Source organism: Palaemon carinicauda, chromosome 18 (assembly GCF_036898095.1).
Source record: "Palaemon carinicauda isolate YSFRI2023 chromosome 18, ASM3689809v2, whole genome shotgun sequence".
Classification (NCBI taxonomy): Eukaryota; Metazoa; Arthropoda; class Malacostraca; order Decapoda; family Palaemonidae; genus Palaemon; species Palaemon carinicauda.
Window position 1 is genome coordinate 61,071,784 of NC_090742.1, and position 15,000 is coordinate 61,086,783.

At 34.4% G+C, this 15,000-nt stretch overlaps 1 protein-coding gene across 1 annotated transcript in view; it reads left to right on the forward strand.

Annotated features, from left to right (window-relative positions):
• Positions 1-619: 619 nt before the first annotated feature.
• The window catches only part of LOC137657085 (uncharacterized), a 22,287-nt gene continuing 7,906 nt past the window's right edge, over positions 620-15,000 (forward strand). The window contains exon 1 of the mRNA XM_068391450.1: positions 620-680. The gene's annotated coding sequence lies outside the window, so the exon portion shown is untranslated. The remainder of the gene's footprint in view (positions 681-15,000) is intronic.

Genomic DNA, 15,000 nt, shown 5'->3' on the forward strand with positions numbered 1-15,000 from the left:
AAAAAAATGATTCAGATAGGCAACAAAATCTCAAAATATTACGCAATTGAACAGGAGACAAAATATATAATATCAAACAAGAGACCAAAAATTTAAATGAAAACCGACCCCCGCAAAAAAAAAAAAAAAAAAAAAAAAAAAAAAAAAGACGCAAACTTCCATTTGTACTGTACAAGGGACTTCGAGACATTTTGATTACGTAATCAAAATGTACACAATTTGATTTGAACTTGCGTCCATAAAAAGTTTTATTCAAATTAGCAACCACCAATCACATTATTTCAGTTAGTCAGGTGACAAAATAAAATAAATGAATAAATAAGAACTCAAAACAGGTAAACATCGGCAAAACTTAACTTGTGGGGGGGGGGGGGTGAGAAGCTTGCAATGAGATTAGAGTAAAATGACAGAGCTTATTAATATTTGTTCTACTTAGTTTAAACAAGGGCTATTAATGTGCCAGCAGCCCGCAGTAAATGACAACTCAACAGACAGACAGACAGAGAGAGAGAGAGAGAGAGAGAGAGAGAGAGAGAGAGAGAGAGAGAGAGAGGGGGGGGGGGGGGGGGAGGAGGGGGCTAGTAAGCGAAGGTTCACTGGAGTGCCGAGTGTAGAAAGAAAAAGGTCTTGGCTAAAGCATGCAGCCATCTGTATCGTCCTGACAGCGCTGGAGTAAACAAGTGAGTAGCCAAGTCTCCGCGCTCAGTTCCTACAGGTCATTCATGGAAGAAGAAGAAGAAGAAGAAGACTCAAGCTCATTGTTTGTGTTGGAAATGGCATCCGGCTGTTGTTGAAATGCAGTATTGCGAAAAATTACCAGTGAAATTACCGCTTATTTTTGCTGTGGTGTTTAACTCTTATTTATAAAAAAATTACTGTATAGATGAAAAAAAATATCAGTGAAATTACCGCTTGTTTTTGCTGTGGTGTTTAACTCTTATTTATAAAAATTGGGAATTAGGTCAGGAAATTAGAAACTGATTAATAAGTGAATACTTATGCTGGTTTTGTTACTCAGAGACTGAAGGCATAATCTGTATAGATGAAAAAAATCTCAGTGAAATTACAGCTTATTTTTGCTGTGAGTGTTTAATTCTTATTTATAAAAATTGGGAAATAGATCTGTAATTTAGCAACTGCTTAATAAGTGAATACTTATGATGGATTTGCTACTCAGAGGCATAATCAATTTGTATTTTAATGACTGTATAGATGAAAAACATCTCAGTGAAATTACTGCTTATTTTTGCTGTGGTGTTTAACTCTTATTTATAAAAATTGGGAATTACTGTAGATCTGTAATTTAGCAACTGATTAATCAGTGAATAATTATGCTGGGTTTGTTACTCAGAGACTGAAGGCATAATCAATTTACATTTTAATGACATTATAGATGAAAAAAATCTCAGTGAAATTACCGCTTAGTTTTGCTGTGGTGTTTAATTCTTATTTTCAAAAATTGGGAAATAGATCAGTAATTTAGCAACTGATTAATCAGTGAATAATTATGCTGGTTTTGTTACTCATCGACTGAAGGCATAATAAAATTGTATTTTAAAGACAGTATAGATGAAAAAATATCAGTGAAATTACAGCTTATTTTTGCTGTGGTGTTTAATTCTTATTTATAAAAATTGGGAAATAGATCTGTAATTTAGCAACTGATTAATCAGTGACTAATTATGCTGGATTTGCTACTCAGAGGCATAATCAATTTGTATCTTAATGACTGTACAGATGAAAAATATCTCAGTGAGATTACAGCTTATTTTTGCTGTGGTGTTTAACTCTTATTTATGAAAATTGGGAAATAGATCTGTAATTTAGCAACTGATTAATCAGTGAATAATTATGCTGGGTTTGTTACTCTGAGACTGAAGGCATAATCAATTTACATTTTAATGACATTATAGAAGCTGATATGATTATGAATTAATGCTACGTTGTGGAATGTTTTACAACAACGTATTCCAGTGGAACGGGATACATTAACGTTTTAGTGTGGCGATGTTGGATCAATATGTTTCGTTGTAATGTTAATTAATGTTTTGTTTCGGAGACATTCGTACCAATGTTTGGCTTTGGAAAGATTATACGGATATCTTTGCTATAGAGGTGACAGCTGCCGTGTTTCGCATTATTGAGCATTTGCAATTTCGAATTGAAAGTGGAAATTAATCTAGCTTACGATTAATTCTGTATGTAGAGTAGGAATATTCATAAGTTGCACGTGTGCTGGACTTAAGGTCCATAATTATTGTAAAGAAAAAGAGTATTTTTATATTAAGAGGAAAAATATTCTGATATAAATGACCTTCGTCAAAGTATACGAACTACTTATGAACATATGAAAAGAAATACTAACTAAAGGGAATAATTGACATACACCCATACATACATACAGTACACACACAAATATATATATATATATATATATATATATATATATATATATATACCTATATATATATACATATATATATATATATATATATATATACAGTATATATATATATATATATATATATATATATATATATATATATAAATTCATTACTTGCTTGTACCTATGGAATTTGTATTCATGGACAGTCTGTCAGGAGAGAAACTATCTTCCTTTTTCAGACGCCACTAAGACATTGTCTATTCATTATGAATAAATGAATATATATATATATATATATATATATATATATATATATATATATATATATATATATATATATATATATACATTATATAATCCACCATACATCAGCACAAGCGAAAAAAAAGTGTTGTTAACATTACTTGATAGAATAAAAGCATAAAACAATTTTGAATTCATCATAATTCACAAATGACAGGAATTTTTCCTTTTCCACGAATTGATTTAAGGAGGAAAAAAAACCTCTTAGAGCACAAGGCCTCTTAAAAAAGAAATAATAAAAAGAAAAGATAAACCTAAAGTTATACACAATTTAAAATGCATTTCTTAACCTTCTTATCGACAAGGCAGAATTAAAAGAAAAATATTCAATCTAACGGAACAAAAAAAAAAAAAAAAAAAAAAAAAAAAAAAAAAAAAAAAAAAAAAAAAAAAAAAAAAAAAAAAAGGAGGAGGAGGAAGACTTCACTTTCATTCGCGTGCGTGAAAATGAGCAATTGTCGTTTGAACATTTTTCCCATGCGTTAGATTTCTTACGCATTTTATCTGCACGACATCACACTGGATATATCGGGAAATACAAATAAATCTATCAGTATATACGAAAATAAGTGCGTGTACTCGCAATGTCTGACGGTGCCTGTAAGACAAAAGTACTAACATTTATAGTTTTCCTTTTTACCTTTATTATTATTATCATTATTATTATTATTATTATTATTATTATTATTATTATTATTATTATTATTATTATTATTATTATTATCATTACAAGCTAAGCTACAACCCTAATAGAAAAGCAGGATGCTATAAGCCCAAGGGCTCCAACATGAAAATATAGCCCAGTGAGGAAAGGAAACAAGGACATAAAAAAACTACAAGCAACAAACAATTACAACAAAATACATTAAGACCAGTAATAGCATTAAATTAAACCTATCATATATAAACTATAAAAACTAAAAAAAAAAAAAAAAAACAGAGAGAAATAAGATAGGAAAAGCGTGCCCGAGTGACCCTCAAGCAAGAGAACTCTGCTTCTATTTTCACTGAGTGTTGAAATCGCTTCTTCAGATGTGTTAATAGCTTCCTGGCATATGAACCCATAATTTCTATCTTATTTCTATCAATGAAGGCCTAAGTAAGGGCTTTCAGGCAGTGTCCCACAGGCCTTTAAGTTACACTAGTTTACGCAACCTGCAAAAATGACGGCTAGATTCAACCCTTCCCACAACCTCCCCATTTCTTAACTACAAATCGAAGGTTTGGCAGTTTGTTGGAGTGTGGTTTTGCGAGTGTATTTCTCGGGGGTATCCCCTTTCACCAGGGTATGACTGCTCTCTCTTCACTGCCGCTTAGTGTGTCAGGAAAGAAATATATATGTATATATATATATATATATATATATATATATATATGTATACACATATAGTGTATATATATATATATATATATATATATATATATATATATATATATATATATATATATATATGTATATAGTGTATATATAAATATATATATATATATATATATATATATATATATATATATATATATATATATATATATATATATATATATATATATATATATATATATAGCCAGACACTTGCTCTTTATTATATAAGGGAGACAAAAAGAAAAGAAAAGAAAAAAACAGGCTGACATTCTTACTTAACGAAAAACATTCTCACTGTTGTTAGAGATCTCCTGAACCTTATAGTCAGGAGAAGCCTCTTGCCTATGAGCAGCCTGTAGCAAGATCTGCATTACAGGAAAGTGATGGGCAGGAGTGTATTGTTTTTCCTCCAAAGAAATCAAAATCGTAAATGCAAAGCCATACAATAGGGCTAATACCAATATCCATTTTACAAAATCGGTTGTTGAAGATTATATTTTTACCTTATTTCATGAATTACCTCGAGTCCTAAACGCACAAAATGGGGCGTCACAGCACCATACTTCCAATAACAGTCATGATACTAATATATAGCATTTCTTAGATCACGAGAACTGTACGACTGCAATGAAAATTCAAATCTTTTCAACATACAGTCATCTTAATTTACGATTTAAACAGTGAAACCTTTAAAACATATTTATTAAACCGAGCAACATTTGCAGTAGTTCTTGGTGAACGGATGTTTGGTATTTGATAAATGCAGGATCAAAAGACATTGTTTATTAAAACACCTTTTGTTTAAAGGTTTAAAGGTCGCTCATGCGTGGCAAAGGCAAGGTTCAGGACAATGCCCTTACACAATCAAGGTCTATTCTATAGACCTTGTACACACTGACCATATATCCAGCTGATCAACTACGCAGCCCCCACTAGAAACAATTAATTCCATGAAGATGGAAACAATAAACAATTAACAATATATTCACTTCTTCTCCCAAGGGGTTAACTACTGCACTGTAATTGTTCATCTTATCTTTTCGAATTAGTTGCAAGACAATATATCAAGCTGGTCCTCTGACGGTAGGCTACTGTTCTTGATCAGTAAGCCGTCAGCTGCAGAATCTAAGGTTTGGACCATTAAAGAATTGTTCTTATATATTCTATGACAGGTCTGCACAGTTGCAAATACTATCTTCTACGAAATATAGTCAATTCTATTAAGATACATTGCGCCGATAATCCATTTCAATGAAAGCTGGTCAAAATGTTGCAGTGGTTGTATTTTTTTTTTCCAAAAAACGTTTACGCCTCACTAAAAACGTCTTCTCCCTATTAAAAACGTTACGTACTAGATACTCGACCCTTACTGCCTCAAGATGTCGTGGTGGTCGTATTTTGCTTCTAAAATTTACGGCCTATTAAAAACGTTACGTAATAGAAACTTCAACCTAATTCCACCCCCACCCCCCCCACGAGAAATCCTACGGATTAAAAAAACATTTCTACGTTAATTCCACATCAAACAATAAACAAATGAACAGCGCTGAAACACATACCAGAGACAATCGGAAATGTCGCAAGCTGGTGCGAATAACAAAGTGAAAAAAATAGAAACAGCGAAGGAATACCAGTGAATGTTGATATGACGCAACTGTATAATACGAAGGAAAGAGTCACCGCCTTCCTGTCTTCGCGTTGCCATGATGATCGTCTTTACGCGGTCATTTTTTAAAAGGGAAATGAAGGAGTGTTTAGGTAGGGGGGCGAGCCAGAGTACAGAGTACTCTCATTATTGTGCGAGTAGTACTTTTGTCGACGTTAACGACGCGAGTGAAGCTCTGTTTTCCGAAAGGTATACATACACACGAACACACAAACATTTTATATATATATATATATATATATATATATATATATATATATATATATATATATATATATATATATATATATATATTATAATAATAATAATAATAATAATAATAATAATAATAATTATTATTATTATTATTATTATTACTGCCAAAGCTACAACTCTAGTTGGAAAAGCCAGATGCTATAAGCCCAAGGGCTCCAACGGGGAAAAATAGCCCAGTGAGGAAAGAAAATAAGGAAATAAATAAACGATGAGAAAGAATTAGCAATAAATTATTTTAAAAACAGTACCAACATAAAAAACAGATATGTCATATATAAAATATAAAAAGACATATGTTAGCCTGTTCATCATAAAAACATTTGCTGCAAGTTTGAACTTTTGAAGTTCTACCGATTCAACTGCCCGAAAGTTTGCGGGCGTGGACTGGCACAGAAAGACCATAAACAGACGTAAGTGGAAGGACATGTCTGAGGCCTTTGTTCTGCAGTGGACTATAGTCCATTTCTTTTAGCGATGCATATTTGCACCGACTCGCAGCTGTGCCCTTTTAGCTCGGAAAAGTTTCCGGATCGCTGATTGGTTGGACGAGATAATTCCAACCAATCAGCGATCACGAAACTTTTCCGAGCTAAAAGGGCACAGCTGCGAGTCGGTGCAAATATGCATCGCTAAAAGAAATGGACTACAGTAACGGCTGCTGATGATGATGATATATACAACAATAACAAATGCAGCAGTTTCTACTACCCTGCAGGACAAAGGTCTCAGTCATGTCCTTATCCATGACTAGGTTTTGGCTAGTTTTCATCACCACACTAACCACCGTGGGCGATCTAGTCTGATCGCTCACAGCAAATCAACCTAGTAAGGATGGCCCTGACTAGTACAGCTTTCCTGATCATGACGATACACAAACCCTTTCACCACGTTAAGGTATCCCCACTCAGAAATGGATATTATATATGTGTGTACACACACACACACACATATATATATATATATATATATATATATATATATATATATATATATATATATATATATATATATATATATGTATATTTAGAGTGTGTATATATATATATATATATATATATATATATATATATATATATATATATATATATATATATAAGTTGCCCTAGGCAATCCCATCTCCCTCTTAAAATCATCTTTCCTAGCTTGGGTAGAGAGGGGGCTTGGCGCTGATCAAATGTATATATGGTCAGTCTCTAGGGCATTGTCCTGCTCGATAGGCCAATACCACAGTCCCTTGCCCCTGCCATTCATGTGCGGCCTTTAAACCTTTAAAACTAACCCCCCCCCCCTCCACACACATCTTATTCAAGTTGAGCAACAGGTAAATCCAGCCCAACTACGCAAATTAACGAAACCCAGAAACCGCTCTAGGGGGTGAATGGGGAAATAACATTTTGGTATAAATTTCGTGTCGTGATTCAAATTTGAGCCTCGAGGGAAAAGCTGGTTACGGTAATTTCAAGGACGGAAGAGGGACGCCGTTGGGGTCCGTGTTGCCAGAAGGGTTAGTTTAAAATTGCCCAAAAACTCAAGAAAAAAAATCCCTAAAATTCAAGAAAAAAAATCCCCAAAACTCAAGATAAAAAATCCCAAAAACTCAAGATAAAAAATCCCCAAAACTCAAGATAAAAAATGCACAAAACTGAACATACAAAATCCCCAAACTCAAGATTAAAAATCCCCAAAACTCAAGAAAAAAAATCCCCAAAACTCAAGAAAAAAAATCCACAAAACTCAAGATAAAAATTCCCCCAAACTCAAGAAAAAAAAAATTCCCCTAACTCAAGATGAAAAAAATCCCCAAAACTAAAGATAAAAATTCCCCCAAACTCTAAGAAAAAAATCCCCCAAACTCTAGAAAAAAAATCCCCAAAACTCAAGATAAAAAATCCCCAAAACTCAAGAAAAAAAATCCACAAAACTCAAGGTAAAAATTCCCCTAAACTCTAAGAAAAAAATCCCCCAAACTCTAGAAAAAAAATCCCCAAAACTCAAGAAAAAAAAATCCCCAAAACTCAAGAAAAAAAAAATCCACAAAACTCAAGGTAAAAATTCCCCCAAACTCAAGAAAAAAAAATCCCCCTAACTCAAGATGAAAAAAATCCCCAAAACTAAAGATAAAAATTCCCCCAAACTCTAAGAAAAAATCCCCCAAACTCTAGAAAAAAAATCCCCAAAACTCAAGATAAAAAAATCCCCAAAACTCAAGATAAAAAAATCCCCAAAACAACCCCAAAAAACCCCAAAACAACACAAAAATCCCCATGTTCACAAATATATCTTCTTCTGATCCTGTAGGCTTTACTATTATAGAAATTACTCACTTTACTTCATATAAGTTCAAGTAAACTAATTGCAACAAATATAAAGGTTTACTCATCTCTGTTGCTTCATAGAAATTTGTACAGAATATCCCCATCAGTCACCCAAAATCCCCAAATCTAGGGATAAATACACATATTTGGCAACACTGGTTGGGGTCGAAAATCAAACGGCTTCTCGTCACTTAGGAGTGGAGGAACGACTAATCAGCTGACCGCAAAGTCCTTTGCCAGTGAAATGGCAACAGTGTTACGTAACTCGCGAAAGACTTGCTGTTTGAAAATACAGGAAGTGATTTTCTTTGATTCGTATTTTGAAATGGTTTCCTTTGCGTTTCTAAGGAGTATCATCTATTTCTGATTCTACTGCCTGATGAGGAATTATCACAAACAGTAGAAATATTTAAAACTTTTCTGAAATATTCCTAATCTATTAGATATTCCGTAGTCTATATTATTATTATTATTATTATTATTATTATTATTATTATTATTATTATTATTATTATTATTACTTGCTAAGCTACAACCCTAGTTGGAAAAGCAAGATGCTATAAGCCCGAAGGCTCCAACAGGGAAAATAGCCCAGTGAAGAAAGGTAACAAGAAAAAATAAAATATTTTAAGAACAGTAACAACATTAAAATAAATATTTCTTATATAAACTATAAAAAACTTTAACAAACAAGAAGAAGAGAAATTAGATAGAATGGTGTGGCTGAGTGTACTTCAAGCAAGAGAACTCTAACCCAAGACAGTGGAAGACCATGGTACAGAGGCTATGACACTACCAAAGACTAGAGAACAATGGTTTGATTTTGTAGTGTCCTAGAAGAGCTGCTTACCATAACTAGTCTCTTCTACCCTTAACAAGAGGAAAGTAGCCACTGACCAATTACAGTGCAGTAGTTAACCCCTTGTGTGAAGAAGAATTGTTTGGTAATCTCAGTGTTATCAGGTGTATGAGGACAGAGGAGAATGTGTAAGGAATACGCCAGACTATTCGGTGTATGTGTGGGCAAAAGGGAAAGTGAACCGTAACCAGAGAGAAGGATCCAATGTAGTACTATCTGGCCAGTCAAAGGACCCCATAACTCTCTAGCAGTAGTATCTAAACGGGTGGCTGCTGCCCTGGCCAACCTAATACCTGATAATGAATTATTTCAAACTTGTCAGAAAATTCTTAATATATTAGTCAATTATCCATCCATATACCAAATTCCCAATATATTAGATAATCTGAAATCTATATTACGCAGATTGATGTACCATTTTTTGCTTAAGGTTACCATTAATTAAAATCGGAATTTTCATTCGACTCCAATGCTGAAAAAGGGACCTTGTGTCTCAATAATATATACGCTATCTACCTAATTCACAAGACTATACACAGGGGTGAATTTCATTCACAAGACTATACACAGGGGTGGATTTCATTCACAAGACTATGCACAGGGGGGGATTTCATTCACAAGACTATACACAGGGGTGGATTTCATTCACAAGACTATACACAGGGGGGGATTTCATTCACAAGACTATACACAGGGGTGGATTTCATTCACAAGACTATACACAGGGGTGGATTTCATTCACAAGACTATGCACAGGGGTGGATTTCATTCACAAGACTATACACAGGGGTGGATTTCATTCACAAGACTATGCACAGGGGTGGATTTCATTCACAAGACTATACACAGGGGTGGATTTCATTCACAAGACTATACACAGGGGTGGATTTCATTCACAAGACTATACACAGGGGTGGATTTCATTCACAAGACTATACACAAACACAGGGGTGGATTTCATTCACAAGACTATACACAGGGGTGGATTTCATTCACAAGACTATACACAGGGGTGGATTTCATTCACAAGACTATACACAGGGGTGGATTTCATTCACAAGACTATACACAGGGGTGGATTTCATTCACAAGACTATACACAGGGGTGGATTTCATTCACAAGACTATACACAAACACAGGGGTGGATTTCATTCACAAGACTATACACAAACACAGGGGTGGATTTCATTCACAAGACTATACACAGGGGTGGATTTCATTCACAAGACTATACACAAACACAGGGGTGGATTTCATTCACAAGACTATACACAAACACAGGGGTGGATTTCATTCACAAGACTATACACAAACACAGGGGTGGATTTCATTCACAAGACTATACACAAACACAGGGGTGGATTTCATTCACAAGACTATACACAAACACAGGGGTGGATTTCATTCACAAGACTATACACAAACACAGGGGTGGATTTCATTCACAAGACTATACACAGGGGTGGATTTCATTCACAAGACTATACACAAACACAGGGGTGGATTTCATTCACAAGACTATACACAGGGGTGGATTTCATTCACAAGACTATACACAAACACAGGGGTGGATTTCATTCACAAGACTATACACAAACACAGGGGTGGATTTCATTCACAAGACTATACACAGGGGTGGATTTCATTCACAAGACTATACACAGGGGTGGATTTCATTCACAAGACTATACACAAACACAGGGGTGGATTTCATTCACAAGACTATACACAAACACAGGGGTGGATTTCATTCACAAGACTATACACAGGGGTGGATTTCATTCACAAGACTATACACAAACACAGGGGTGGATTTCATTCACAAGACTATACACAGGGGTGGATTTCATTCACAAGACTATACACAAACACAGGGGTGGATTTCATTCACAAGACTATACACAAACACAGGGGTGGATTTCATTCACAAGACTATACACAAACACAGGGGTGGATTTCATTCACAAGACTATACACAGGGGTGGATTTCATTCACAAGACTATACACAAACACAGGGGTGGATTTCATTCACAAGACTATACACAAGGGCGGATTTCATTCACAAGACTATACACGAGGGTGGATGTCATTCACAAGACTATTCACAGGGGTGGATTTCATTCCCAAGACTATACACAAGGGAGGGGTCAACTTCAGAAAGAACTAACTTTTCGGGTTTCAGCAAATAGATTTATTTTTTTAATGAAGCCAATTCCTGACTTAAGGAGCTTCTTGTATGCTGATTATGTCTGATATCTCCTGGTCACCCCTTCAGGTACTGATCAGTGCATTGCTAAACTTTACTCATCAAATAATCAGCGATATAGCGAACAAGTTACTTCTTGATATGATAATTATTGAAATTTATTTATAAACAAATTTTTAAATTCGTAAATTATATTCCTCATTGAATAAAGACCAGCTAAGAATGTACATTTTGAATAGCTTCAATCAAACCATTGATTTCTAGTCTTGGGTAGTGACACAGCTTCTGTACCATTGTCTTCCACTGTCTTGGGTTAGAGTTCTCTTGCTTGAGGGTACACTCAGGTATACAATTTTATCTGTTTAATTATTTCCTTTCCTAACTGGGCTATTTTCCTTGTCGGAGCCGTTGGGCGTATCGCTTCCTGTTTTTCGAACTAAGATTGTGGCCTAGTAAGTAATGATAATAAAAACTGCTGTTTTTCTGATCTGGTGATGGGTGCCATAATCAAGGATATGTGATAATGAATTCTCAGTCCGTGACATACATGTCCTACAGAGCAGGATTAATAGTAATCCTCCTACAGAGGATCATAGAGCATCTCATGTCTTTCGAGAGAACGGTATACAAGCCCTCATTATCCTTCTGCCCTCTGTGACCAACGTCAATCTCATTCTTATTGAGCATCATGGGAACTAAAATAGTTCCAAAGTTTGCCAACAGATAGCCTCAGCGTTCACTTTTTCATTTTGTTCGATAATGGCAATTTTTTTAGTGAAATTTCTATTCAAAACAGACTAAAGAAAACGAGGCTCTACAATTATAATTAAATCAATAGTGAATATTTTCATGTTAATTAAAGTTACAAAAATTTGCTCTGTATTTGAAGCAATGACTATTTTCTATTTTATTGGGTATATCCTGTTTTATTTCCATCAAATAGTCTCAGGTCTTAGTACTCGGGGCCTCTTTAGCCCATAATTCTTATTAATATTAGAATTAGTATTATATGCTAAGCTACAACCCTAGTTGAAAAAGCAGGATGCTAGGTCTCCAACAGAGAAAATAGCCCACTGAGGAAATAAGGAAACAATAAGAGAAGTGATAGACAATTAAACTAAATATCTTAAGAACAGTCGTCCATTCCCATTTTCTCTCTCTCGTCAACGTCTACGATGACGAGGCAAGCGCTTATTCTAGTCGTTCCGCAAGAGGAGTCGTTGATCACGCCATTAGATATCGAAAAATATTTGAATTCGAAACCAAGTAATATATTGGTTATAGATGATTACGGCAGACAGTAGCAGAAGAATTGCATCACGGAAGTAAGCCAGATAAAACAGGTATCTCAGATTATTTGTGTGGGGGAGGGGGGGGGGGGGAGTTTGAAAGTCCATAGGTATTAAATATTACATAATAAAGTATTTTATCGACTCACGGGTTAGAAAAAATCCCTTCAAGAAGGGAACACATGGAGACCCTCTCTTGAAAAATGTAGCAATGTATATTTCCAATTGAAAAGGATTTGCGTCGAAACCTTGCATATAAAGTACTTTAGTAAGTTAGAGTGTGGGGGAGTTTGACAGTCCATAGGTATTAAATATTACATAATAAAGTATTTCATCGACTCACGAGTTGAAAAAAAAGTCTCTTCAAGAGGGGATCACATGCAGACTTTCCCTTGAAAAATGTAGCAATGTATATTTCCAATTGAAAAGGATTTGCGTCGAAACCTTGCATATAAAGTACTTTAGTAAGTTAGAGGAACATTTTTATTTAACCAAACGTTCAGCTAACGTTTGAACGTTTGAGTATTCTTATCTTAATCAGAAGAATCGTTAATCCGCGTATCACTAAGGACATGCCAGAATAAAAATCATGTATTAATACTGTACGTGACCCGTCAAAATGACAGCCAAATATTTAGATAGATATATACACACATACACACGTATACACACAGATTCAACCCTTCCCACCCCCTCCCCCTTTCCTAACTACAACCTGATGGTTCGGTTATTTGTGGGAGAGTGTGGTTCCCGAGTGTATCTCTCGGGGTATCACCTCTCACCAGGGTATGACTACTCTCTCTAACTCCTACCCGAGGGACGGGGAGAAACCGAGTAATCATAAGTCTGGCAGTCATTCAGTGTGACAGGGAATAAATGTATCTCTCTCTCTCTCTCTCTCTCTCTCTCTCTCTTTATATATATATATATATATATATATATATATATATATATATATATATATATATATATATAACATATATATACATATATAGGCAGACACTTGCCCTTTATTATATAGGGGATGGTTTTCTGTAACGAATGGGAGTTAAAACGAGCAAAGAAATATCGGAAGGTCATCTGGATCAGGATCAAATGAAAATAAAACAACGAAAATAATGATGATAAACATTACAGGTACAACTAATAATAACAACAATTTACATATTATGCCTAAAAAGGAAAAAATATTAGGCTAGGTATGAACACCTCTATGTAGAAATACTCATTCTTTCCTGAAGTAATCAGGAACTACATAATTGTTGTGTTTTCATTAAGGAAAATTATAGTATAAGCTCTCATTTGATTGGAATGATCGTTTGCTAATTGGACATGAAGCTTTCGGTCCTCCTTTGTAGTGTTTCTCATTTTGTAAATGAGCTGTGGTGTTTCTAAGTTTGCATTTGAAGAAGAATGGAAATGAAAATGAGAGAGAGAGAGAGAGAGAGAGAGAGAGAGAGAGAGAGAGAGAGAGAGAGAGAGAGAGAAAATTAAGGAACTAATGAGAATGCAGTGAGTAAGAGGTTGAGAAGAACAGCGAAGAAGGTAAAATAGGTGAAGAGGAGAAAGGAGAAACATATAAGGATGAGCAAAAAGAATATAATGAAGAAGAGGAGTAGGAAGATGAATACCTGGAAGTACTAACGATAAAGAATGATAAGAAGTTAGAGGGAGAAATATAAGGATAACGACTGGTAGACGGAAAAAGGGAAGAGGGTGAGGTTACAAGAAAAAAGTGGAAGATAAAAAATTGCAGGAGACCAGAGAAAAGGAACACTAGAAAGGAAATATACGCATCAATAAAATTCAATGAATATTTATACAAAACTATGGCATCGAACACATGTTATAACTACACTGTAATCTAACTAGTAAGATTAATCTTTCGTGCAATTTCTTAGCCTAAATACGAACCACAATTTTAGTTCTTTCAAACTTGCAGCAAATGTTTTTGTGCTGAACAGGCTGACATAAATCTTTTTATAGTATACATTTGAAATATCTGTTTTAATGTTGTTAATGTTTCTAAAATGTTTTATTTTATTTGTTCATTACTTCTTATATCGTTTATCTATTTCCTTATTTTCTTTCCTCACTGGGCTATTTTTTCCTGTTAGAGCCCTTGGGCTTATTGCATCTTGCTTTTCCAACTAGGCATGTAGCTTAGCTAGTAATAATAATAATAATAATAATAATAATAATAATAATAATAACAACAACAACAACAACAACAATAATAATAATAACAACAACACTAATAATAATAATAATAATAATAATAATAATAATAAATCATTGATATCAATAACACGTCACTTATCTTCCACCAACCTCTCTCTCCATTTCCCAGCCCCGTACG